Genomic DNA, 10,691 nt, shown 5'->3' with positions numbered 1-10,691 from the left:
TGAGCGGAACTTGTATTAGGATATAGCAAGAGTTTTGAATCAGAGGCTGCAGATTGGAAGGTGAGGAGAGCACTGAATAACAAGCCGAGAGATGCACGAGTCCAGCAGCAGATCAATGAAAGCAGGGATGGTGTGGGCTCCCTCATTGTCTCCAATCTCCCTTTCTCCCTCCTTTATCCATGTACATTTTATTTTTCAGAAAGAGTATAAAATGTTGATTGTTTTCTCCACTGATAATGACGTACTTGCTATTTCCAGCTTTCTCTGGCCCAGGTTGGAATCAACTTGTGAGACTTAACAGGCAACAACCAGTTGGTAAAGTTTCTTTTAAATAATCTTCTTTCTCAGACTTTTCATAATAATCTCCTCTGGGTATAGAGTCGCACCTAAATTCTTAATGGTTGTGGTCATAGTCAGAATCATTCCTATCTATGACATTTGTCTTGCTTCCATGTCTATTGCGGTTCAGGTAAAATTGCAGCTAAATAAAATATCAGTATCAAAAATGCGTCCTTTTCATTCTTCGGAATACAGCCTTGCTAGAACAAAGAACAAAGAAAATTACAGCACAGGAACAGGCCTTTCGGCCCTCCAAGCCTGCACCGACCATGCTGCCCGACTTAACTAAAACCCCCTACCCTTCCGGGGACCATATCCCGCTATTCCCATCCTATTCATGTACTTGTCAAGACGCCCCTTAAAAGACATTGCCGTATCCACTTCCACTACCTCCCTTGGCAACGAGTTCCAGGCACCTACTACTCTGTGTAAAAAATCTGCCTCATACAAAGACCAAAGAACAAAGAAAATTACAGCACAGGAACAGGCCCTTTGGCCCTCCAAGCCTGCACTGAGCATGCTGCCCGACTTAACTAAAACCCCCTACCCTTCCAGGGACCATATCCCTCTATTCCTATCCTATTCAAGACGCCCCTTAAAAGTCATTACTGCATCCACTTCCACTACCTCCCCCAACAAAGAGTCCCAGGCACCCACTACTCTCTGTGTAAAACATCTGCCTCTACATCGCCTTTAAACCTTGCCCCTCACACCTTAAACCTATGCCCCCTAGTAATTGACTCTTCCACCCTGGGAAAAAGCTTCTGACTATCCACTCTGTCCATGCCTCTCATAATCTTGTAGACTTCTATCAGGTCTCCCCTCAATCTCCGTTGCTCCAGTGAGAACAAACCAAGTTTCTCCAACCTCTCCTCATAGCTAATGCCCTCCATACCAGGCAACATCCTGGTAAATCTTTTCTGTACCCTCTCCAAAGCCTCCACATCCTTCTGGTAGTGTGGCGACCAGAATTGAACACTATATTCCAAATGCAGCCTAACTAAGGTTCTATAAAGCTGCAACATGACTTGCCAATTTTTAAACTCAATAGCCCAGCCGATGAAGGCAAGCATGCCGTATGCTTTCTTGACTACCTTCTCCACTTGCATTGCTACTTTCAGTGACTTATGTACCTATACACCCAGATCCCTTTGCCTATCAATACTCTTAAGGCTTCTGCCATTTACTGTATATTTCCTATCTGTATTAGACCTTCCAAAATGCATTTCCTTCACATTTGTCCAGATTAAACTCCTGTTTGAGAAGACATTCCATCAGTCTGAGATAAATAGTTTCACAATGAGCTTAATTAACACACCAATCAAATTTCTGTCAAGATCACCTCAGGAGATAAGAATTATCTGAATAGATTATGAAGGTGATTAATTGGCCAGTGCTTCCAGCACTTTGTTCATTGTTCTTTTCTTAGCTGGTGTCGGGATAATTCCAGCAGGCAACTATGTTCATCAAACATGTCACCCGAAGAACCAGTGCTGCTGAAAATGTGGAAGGCTTCCCTTAATTCATAGATTGCCTGACATCTTTCACCATCTTGACAGGGCCATTTACCAAAGCGTAGTGACAAAATCAATTTTAAGGGAGTACATGCAAACTCCACACGGTCACCCAAGACTGGAATTGAACCCGGGTGCCTGGAGCTGTGAGGCAGCAGTGCCATCCACTGTGCTATCGTGCCGTGTCGCTTGACATTGTATTGGCTTTGCTGATTGCTGTTTTGTATGCGTTAAAAGGGGATAAATTGGGAATATACCTGCTATTTAAACATTGAGGGGTGGAATTTGCATATTGATTCTTTTCAGCTTGTCCACTGTAACTTTGGTCAAGTGATGAATGACTGGGAGACCTAACTCCGGCACTAACTTATTTTTTTTTAAAAAGCATTAAAGCATGTTGCCCACGTTAGAGTTAACGGTAACTCTTTTAGAATATCTTTTACCCAGGATCCTTTCCATCAGCTTAATTATGACTAAGCAGATAATTTATTCCATTGGTTTAATGACTATCATTCCAACGCAGCTGCCTTGCTGTGTGACGTTTATGCAATATGGCATTTATGAACTCAAGGAATTTCCAATGGTTTAATTTTATTTTTATTTTTACAATACTGTTCTTCCAACTTGCAGAGTGAAAACTGAAGATTTCTAGCTCTAATTTGTTGGTCGCCAACAGGTTCCTGCTAAAATAGCATCATGTTCTATGATTATGCATCTTATATTCTTTCTTCAACCAGGATATTTCTGTATAAATCCACCATGCTTTTTCAAAGCATTTATTGATGTTGTGGAGTTTCTATGTCTCTGGGAATTTTTTATATTTAACGACGTGAATGTGATGCAAACACATGTTAAGTGGGATTCTCCCAAACAAAATTCTAAGTGCTGAACTCACGTAAAAGCAGGAGTAAATCCCGTGGGTTTTTTTCAGTGGGATTTTCAAAATGAATCTCCCACACTCTGTGCATCACACAGTGCCCTAACGAGATTCACAATGAAAATCTGTGGGTGGGGCCTCTTCCTGCTGGAGAGGTTGGCAGCACAGTGCTGAGCGAGCCATTGCACATGCACCGATCTGTCAGCGTTGAGATTGGTGCATGCTCGGTAGCCCCACACTGCCGTCCTCCTGATTGCTGGCCAGTTCAATCGCTTGCCAGCTCCATGACCCTGCATCACTGGCTGTGTGACCACCCCCCCCCCCGCCCCGCCCCGATCACTGGCCTTCTGGACATGTCCGGGCCAGCCTCAACCCCTGCGCCCCCCCAGCCCTCTGCCTGGCAGTCCCGATCTCTCGATATCACCTCCCACCACTGGCAGTCCCGACACCCACCCCCCCGCAGCCCCGACCCCCCACACAGGCCAATCACCCCAATGCCCAGTGGGCAGTGCCAAGGTGCCCCCTGGATGTTGCCACCTTGCTCCTTGGACAGTGCCAGGGGGCCAAGTACTATGTTTTAGCAAGAAGAATGGGAATTCACATATTTCTTGGAAGAGAGCATGTCTGGATCAGAGCAAAGGGATCTTGGAGGGGTATAGTGATAATGTCACTGGACTAGTAATTCAGAGACACAGGCTCTGTGGGCATAGGTTCAAATCTCACTACAGGGATTTTGAGGGGGCTCCACGAATATCGCCATCCCCACTGAGGGGGAAGCTCAGTACATCCGTGCAAAAGACAAGGCTGAAGGATTTGCAACAAACTTCAACCAGAAATGGATGATCCACTTCAGCCTCCTGTGGATATCCCCAGCATCACAGATGCCAGTCTTCAGTTCAAGGATAATTAGAAGTGGGCAACAAATGCTGGCCCTGCCACTAACACCCACACCCCATGAAAGAATTTTAAAAATCGCTGAAGTTGCAACATGGGTTAGCAAGGCCATAAAACAATAAACCATGCACTAGGCTTCATTTCTAGAGGGATAGAATTGAAATATAGTGAAGTTATACTAAACTTGTATTGAATCTTGGTAAGAGCATATCTAACAGCACTGCAAGCATTTCTGTCCGCCACATTATAAGAAGAATTTAGAACCATTGGAGAGGGTTCAGAGAATAAATACAAAGAGGTTACCAGAAATGTGTGTATATACATATAAGAAAAAGATGAACGAATAGGCTTTCTTTTCTCTCGAAAACAGAAGCTGAGAGATGACCTTAAAGAGGTCTTTGTGGGGTATTGGGACCGGTTCTGGGCGATGTGGGACCTGTACAAATTAGATGGGTTACACCTGGGCAGGACTGGGACTGATGTCCTAGGGGCACAACTAGCGCAGTTGTGGAGGGTTTAAACTAATATGCCAGGGGGATGGGAACCTATGTAAGGAGTCAGAGAAAGAGGGAGCAAGAACAAAAACAAACTGTAGAAAAGGGAATAAGAAAATGATAGACAGAGAAACCAAGGACAAAGTTCAAACAGGGCTATAGAGAAAAATATTGGGAGCAAGGCAAACAATGTTAAAAAGACAAGCTTAAAGGCTCTGTGCCTTAATGCGTGGAGCATTTGCAATAAAGTGGATGAACTAATCACACAGATAGATGTAATCGAGTATGATATAATTGGGATTACGGAGACATGGCTACAGGGTGACCAGGAGTGGGAATTGAATGTCCAAGGGTATTCAATATTTAGGAAGGACAAGCATAAAGGGAAAGGTGGTAGAGTGGCATTGCTGGTTAAAGAGGAAATTAGCTCTAACAGCTCTGTATGGGTAGATTTGAGAAATACCAAGGGGCAAAAAACATTAGTGGATGTTATATATAGAACCCCAAACTGCAGTGGTGATGTTGGGAGTGGCATTAAACATGAAGTTAAAGATGCATGTGATAAGGGAATATCAGCGATCATGGGTGATTTTAATCTGCACATAGATTGGGCAAATCAAATTAGCCACAATGCAATAGAGGAGGAATTCCTGGCGTGTATACAGGATGGTTTTCTTGACCAATATGTGGAGGAACCAACTAGACAGCAGGCCATCTTAGACTGGGTACTGTGTAATGAGAAGAGAATCATTGCCAATCCAGCTGTCCGAGATTCCTTGGGAATGAGTGACCCTAACATGATAGAATTTTTTATCAAGATGGAGGGTGAAGTAGTTGATTCGGAGACGAGGGTGCTGAATCTTAATAAAGGAAACTATGAGGATATGAGGCATGAGTTGGCTTTGATAGATTGGGAAGAGTTACTTAAAGGGATGACAGTGAATAGGCAATGGCAAACTTTCAAGAAGCACATGGGGGAACTGCAGAAACTGTTTATTCCCGTCTGGCACAAAAGCAAAATGGGTAAGAGGGCCAATCCATGGCTCACAAAGGAAATTAGAGAGAGTATCCAATCTAAGGAAGAAGCATATAGATTGGTCAAGAAAAATAATAGGTCTGAGGATTGGGAGCAGTTTAGAATTCAGCAAAGAAGGACCAAGGGATTGATTAAGAAGGGGAAAATACAGTACGAAAGTAAGCTTGCAGGGAACATAAAGACTGACACTAAGAGTTTCTATGGATATGTGAAGAGAAAGAAGTTGGTGAAGACAATTGTAGGTCCCCTACAAACAGAAATGGGGGAATGTATAATAGGGGACAAAGAAATGGCCAAGCAACTGAATACATACTTTGGTTCTGTCTTCAAAAAAAGACACAAATCAAATGCAAGATTTAGTGAGAGGGAAGAACTGAAGGAGATCAACGTTAGCAGAGAAATGGTGCTGGGAAAACTGATGGCATTGAAGGCAGATAAATCCCCAAGGCTTGATAATCTACATCCCAGAGTACTTAAGGAAGTGGTTCTAGGAATAGTGGATGCATTGGTGGTCATCTTCCAGGATTCTATAGACTCTGGAACAGTCCCTGCAGATTGGAGGGTAGCTAATGTCACTCCAATATTCAAAAAGAGAGGTAGAGAGAAAACAGGGAATTATAGACCAGTAAGCTTAACGTCGGTAGTAGGAAAATTCTCGAATCCATTATTAAGGACTTTATAGCAGAGCATTTAGAAAGCAGTGGCAGGATCAGACAGAGTCAGCATGGATTTATGAAGAGGAAATCATGCTTGACAAATCTGTTGGAATTCTTTGAAGATGTAACCAGTGGAATTGACAAGGGGGAACCAGTAGATGGAGTATATTTGGACTTTCAGAAAGCATTTGACAAAGTCCCACACAAGAGATTATCGTGCAAGATTAAAGCGCATGGGATTGGAGGAGATGTATTGAAATGGATAGAAAACTGGTTGGCAGAGAGGAAACAAAGGGTAGGAATTAATGGGTGCTTTTCAAATTGGCAGGCAGTAACTAGTGGGGTGCCACAGGGATCGGTGCTGGGACCCCAGCGATTTACAATACATATTAATGATTTGGATGAGGGAACAAAATGTAACATCTCAAAGTTTGCAGATGATACCAAACTGGGCGGGAAAGTGAACTGTGACAAAGATGCAGAGATCCTTCAGAATGATCTGGACAGGTTGGGTGAGTGAGCTAATCAATGGCAGATGCAGTATAATTTGGATAAATGTGAGGTTATTCACTTTGGAAGCAAAAACAAGGCGGCAGATTACTACCTGAGTGGCTGTAAATTGGGAGAGGGCAGTGTGCAACGGGATATGGATGTCCTTGTGCATCAGTCACTGAAGGCAAGCTTGCAGGTGCAGCAGGTGGTAAAGAAGGTAAATGGCATGTTGGCCTTCATTGCGAGAGGTTTCGAGTACAGGAGCAGAGATGTATTGCTGCAATTATACGGGGCCTTGGTGAGACCGCACCTAGAGTATTGTGTGCAGTTTGGTCTCCTTTTCTGGGGAAGGATGTTCTTGCTCTTGAGGGAGTGCAGGAGAGATTGACTAGGAGAGCTTGATTAAGTTAGGATTGTTTTCACTGGAGTTCAGACGAATGAGGGAGATCTCATAGAGACTTATAAAATATTAACAGGACTAGACAGGGTAGATGCAGGGAGGATATTCCCGATGGTGGGAGAGTCCAGAACCAGGGGTCACAGTCTGAGGATTCAGGGTAGACCATTTAGGACGGACGTGAGGAGACATTTCTTCACCCAAAGAGTGGGTGAGCCTGTGGAATTCATTACCACAGGAAGTAGTTGATGCCAAAACATTGAATGTATTCAAGAGGTGGCTGGATATACTTGGGGCGGATGGGATCAAAGGTTTTAGGGAAAAAGCAGGATTAGGCTATTGAGTTGGATGATCAGCCATGCTCATAATGAATGGTGCAGCAGGCTCAAAGGGCCAAATGGCCTCCTCCTGCTCCTATCTTCTATGTTTCTGATATTATGAAATGTTTTGATAGAGTGGATACAGAATATTTCCACCTGTGGGGATGAGCACAACTAAAGGTCATCAGTACAAAATAGTGGCCAAGAAATCCATGAGGGAATTCAGAAGACATTTCTTTACCCAGCAAAGTGGTGAGAATGTGAAACACATTGCCACAAGGAGTGGTTGAAGTGAATAATGTAGATGCATTTAAGGGGAAGCTGGACAAACATATGAGTGACAAGGGAATAAAAGATAAGATGATAGTTTTACATAAGGAAAGATGGAAGGAAGCTCAAATAGTGCATAAATGCTGACATGGATTGATTGGGCTGAGTGGCTTGTTTCTGTGCTGTATCCTAAGCAAGTTGTATAGTTACAATGATGGACTGAAGTAAGTATTCAGTAGCAATGACAAGTTCACTGAAAACTGCCAGGTTAAAGACAGGTCAACTGAAACTCATTCCTTGCACCCTGGGGCTTAAGTCATTAAAAGTTAGCTCCCCTTTTGAAAATACTCATTTATCACAAACAACCTTTTAAAAATAAATCAGTAGAAATAGTAAAAAGAAATACACAAGTATGAATATAGGAACTATTAACAGTATGAAAACTCGTTAAGTCTAATCTTTTAGTTTTTTAAAAATTATAGGTCAATCTCTATTAAATGTTTTGAACACAATTATGGTGATTTAATGAGCTTCCATTTTAATTTATTTGACAATTCCTAAAATTTTGACAGTAAAAAGTCCACCTCATCTCCCATTCAATCTCCTATTTTTTTAATCAAGTATTTGAACCCTTCAGCGCAGCGATAAAAGAATTTAGCTCAATTTATTCTCTTTAATATAGATCACCTCAAAGCCTTGTTTTGTCAAAGAAAACAGGTACAATCTGTCTTTGTTGTTAAAGTTCTTGATAACTGAAATTCTTGCTCAGTTTTGTACTCCCCAGGGCAATACTGTCTTTACGTTGATTAGGCAACGACAATGTTAAGATATTGATCAGATGTGTCTGATCAATGCCTTAACAAGCAACAAGCCATCCTTACTGGCTTTGTCAAAGTTTGAAACTTAATTATAGTCCTTATTTGCATTAGTAAGACAATCAGTTTACTCAAATTTCCCAAGTTTTCAAAAACTTGTATTTACATTGCACTTACAACATGTCTTGTTGCACTTCACAGAAAAGGAGCAGATTTTTTGCAGTCTAAAGACTATTGTAATAAATTTAGGCTATAAATTTTCCCTGTAGAATAAAACAATTTCAATCCTGCTCTCCTTAGGTCAACTGTAAAAAAATTGCCCTAAATTTTACAAAGGTCAGAGCTGCCAGAAGGGTAGGTTAATTATTCTAAGTGTACAAACTATGGACAGGGACATACAAGGCATCAAAGAACTGATAATTAGGCCAGTTCTATTTGAGCTTATATCTCTCACTCAACAGATTTTCCTGTGAATTTCTTGTGATTCTGTCCTGATGAATGCAAGATAAAACCATGTCTCTTTTTTCAGCAATAGGTTTGCAAACTGAAGGTGTGAAAATGATTGTTCTTCATGCTTTTTGGGAGAATAATTCTTAACAGGAATATCAAGTCCAGTCAATATTTGTAGTCTGCAATACATAGAAGTCAACGGAACATGGATTTAAATTTTATTTGGAAAAAAGGTTTCTTGTTTCAGTTTGTAAATGTTTGTATTGCTGAATAAAAAATACATGGTTTTCGTCTTGCATTCATCAGGACAGAATCACAATAATTCAAAATCTCAAAGGGAACAACAATTAATACTCCATGAGGAGGGTGTTGATTGGTTGGCAAGTGGATTTTGATTGGTCGAAGTGTTGCCATGTGGAATGCACCAGAGAACAGTTAACCACCAAGCTTTTTTAAAATTCAAACCAAGCAAGTCTAGTCTGATTGGTCAAGGCATTACCATGGGGAATTAACCAGGGAATGGCTATGCTCCAAACTTTTATTTGGTTGAAAAAGGTGCAATGTGTGGACATATTCTATTTACAAAGGGCTGACAGAAGTAAACTGTTGTTCCCTTTGAGAAGCCCTTTAACTAATGTGTTCTTGATATCGTATTGTAAACCAATGTCATGGCGAAGAGAGTAAATAGTGTAGAAGGGGTGGATTTAAACTTGTACGGTGGTGGTGGGGGGGTTGGCTAATGGGCCTAGTTTTGGAAGTACAAATGAGGGCAAAAGAGAGAAAATGGGGAACGGTGAAAAGTAAGTGAGGGAAAGCTTGACCGTTCGCTGTGAGCAAAAAATGGTCACCTCCTAAATCAAGAAACAGATAAGGACACGGTTAAATTGTATGCATGTAAATGCACAGGGTATTGTGAACACAATTGAGGAACCGGAAGTAGAAATTGCTCTGGGGAATATGACACAGTAGCATTGACAGAAATGTGGCTCAAGCCAGAACAGGGCTGGATACTTAACATTTCAGTTTATAAGGTTTTTAGTAGAAAACAGGGTGGGTAAAAAGGGAGGAAGTGTAGCAGTATTTGTTAATTTTCGTATCAGAGCCCTTGAACATGATGCAGTTCCTGAATTAGAATCTATATGGTTGGAGATGAGAAATAGGAAGGGAGCAGTGACCTTGTTTTGTATTTATTATAGATCTCCAAATAGTGGGAAAGAAGTAGAAGAGAATATTTGTAGGCAGATTATGGACACCTGCAGGACAAGTAAGGTTGTGGTAGTTGGGGCTTTCAATTCCCCTAAGGCAGATTGGAAAAAGACTAGAGTGTGGGGCACGGAAGTGGAGAGATTGCTGCAGTATGTACAAGAGAACTTTCTGGAACAGTACATTTCCAGTCCTACCAGGGAGGAAGCTGTGCTGGATCTGGTCCTAGAAAATGAGGCAGGTCAGGTGGAGAACGTCAGGGTAGGGAGCAGTTGGGAAATAGTGATCATAATACGTTATGTTGAAAAAGGACAAGAATCAGCCATGGATTAAGATCTCAGCTGGAGAAGGGCAAATTTTAGGAGTCTAAGAGGTGAATTAGAGCAGGTTGATTGGAAATGCATTTTGTTGGATAAAACAGTGGATGAAAAGGGCAGGTCTTTTCTGATAAATTGAATTGAGTTCTTTGGTGAGATGCCACAGACAATGGATGAGGGTAGTGCCATGGATGTTTTATATTTGGACTTTCAGAAAGCATTTGTTACGGTGCCACATGGTTAGTTGGTTAACAAATTAGAAATGTTTGGGGTTGATGAGTCCTTGACCACATGGATTAGAAGTTGGTTAAGAGATAGGAAACAGAGGGAAGACATTGATGGGCATTTCTCAGGCTGGTAACAAGTTGAAAGTGGTGTTCCCCTGGGATCAGTGTTGGGACCCTTGCCTTTTCTGGTGGGTGACAGTCTCTAGCACTGTTACCTCATAGCACCAGGGACCTGGATTCAATTCCCAGCTTGGGTCACTGTCTGTGTTGAGTTTACACATTCTCCCCATATCTGCATGGGTTTCCTCTAGGTGCTCTGGTTTTCTCCCACACTCCAAAGATGTGCGGATTAGGTTGATTGGCTATGCTAAATTGATCCTTAGTAGCAGG

Source organism: Mustelus asterias, chromosome 6 (assembly GCF_964213995.1).
Source record: "Mustelus asterias chromosome 6, sMusAst1.hap1.1, whole genome shotgun sequence".
In the NCBI taxonomy this organism is placed as follows: Eukaryota; Metazoa; Chordata; class Chondrichthyes; order Carcharhiniformes; family Triakidae; genus Mustelus; species Mustelus asterias.
Note: the sequence above shows the minus strand (reverse complement) of the source record.